A 1,764-nucleotide genomic window follows, 5' to 3' on the forward strand; every position below is an offset into this window, starting at 1 on the left:
AATGAATCCGTTGATTAGGTTTACACCCGCTTTTTAATCTTGGATACCGATTTCCCAAAGATGAAATTGATTGGGAATTTATTTATGGAAGATATGAGTATCTTCTTCACATATCCAAACCCCGCTCAGCACACTTTGGTGATGAGCTGCATAATCATAGATAAGCATAGTTGTTGTCACAAGTGACTGTCTGCCTTCACCTCATCAAAGAGCTCCACCACCGTATAGTGATGTGGGATATCATGCACACACATATGTTGAACTATCACATCCTCCCACCCCACCTTCTCTTGAGTTATGTGCAGATTTGGCTTGTAAGCCTGTTGGTTGTCACGTGGATTCATTCCCTCAACCTCCATCCTTGCGTTCTGTTGATCCTTTGGATTGTACTGTCTTGTGTTCTTCCATTCCGAACTCCTCACCTGTTGTGAACGAGGATCAAGTTGTCGACGAAGTTGGTGTTATGCAGCCAACTTGTGCCATCATTCATGATGAGTATGTGCGGGAATCTAAAGAAGACCCTGTGGTGAAGGGTGACTCCCTTCCAGTTGCGCCTCATCCACTTTATCCTGACTTCCATTGTGATTCTGCCACTGTTGATTTCCCTTGTGAAAACTCATTTCTGTATGTTTCTACTTCTGATCGTTCACAGGACACATCGGATGTTAGTCTGTCATTACAGTGTGGAGAGGACACGTCTTCCTCCAGAAATTCATCCAATTTGTCATTTGTCATTTATGAAAACACAGAGGGTGAACATCTTTACTTCCCATCTACCCCTCTGCTTGATTCATCAAATCATGAGGATGCTGACAAACATCTTAAATTTTTTGATCTTGGTTGTCGTGATCTCTCTACTTCTTCATCTGATCATGATGTTGATTCAATCGTTGTTAATATTTATAAGACATTAGTCTACGATGATCTATCTGTCAACGAAGTCGAAACCCCACAGATTGTTGAGGCACTTCAGCCCAAGTTGATGGATATGTCAGGCCCTCACTGTCCTGAGGTTGGTTTCACTTCCAGTTAGGAAATTATTGAAACACTCAAGGCTCCTCATCACCCTCTGCTTTGCATTGAAGATCAACCAAACACCCAGATATCGCTTTCTCCACTCGAACTACACGATCCCATCGCTCATGCATTGGAGGAATCTTACACGGCAAGCACACATGCACAATGTAAGTGGTCTACCTTTCTCACATTTTCTTGCATGTCACAGTCAAGAGAATGCATACACTTGACATCTGCAGACAATGTAGTACAACACCATGGTAGCTCCACAGAGTGCATGTCATGCACTTTCACTCATCTTTGTTTTGTGGTCACTTGTAAGCTCGGAGTGTGTTCGTCTTCATTGTTATATCTTTCATGCTTGCTGGTTTGTGCAACTGCGATGTTCACAAACCGTGCCTTCACCAACATGGGTCAACCAATGCGCTGGTGGCTGCATTGGAAGTATCACTTCACATGAGATGACCCATGCACTATTAGCTTAGGAGTAGGAGTAGTGTTTGCTTGCATGCATGTTTTCTTCTTTCTTTGTGTGTTTGTTTGTTTGCTTGTTTGTTTTCTTACTCGCTTTGCTTCTGCATTTGCTTCTTCTTTTTGCTTTTCTTTTTGGTTTGTTTCCTTGTTATTGTCTGTAGGTTAGTTTCGCATGGACTGTGTGTGACCCTTGAAACAATTCGGGTAAAGTATGAGAGGAATTGTACAACTATCAACATTTGGTTATATGTTGTCTTCTCTCTTATGTAAGAA

This window comes from Pinus tabuliformis, chromosome X (genome assembly GCF_031772625.1).
Source record: "Pinus tabuliformis cultivar Carrire ecotype Pingquan chromosome X, CPIR1, whole genome shotgun sequence".
Taxonomy (NCBI): domain Eukaryota; kingdom Viridiplantae; phylum Streptophyta; class Pinopsida; order Pinales; family Pinaceae; genus Pinus; species Pinus tabuliformis.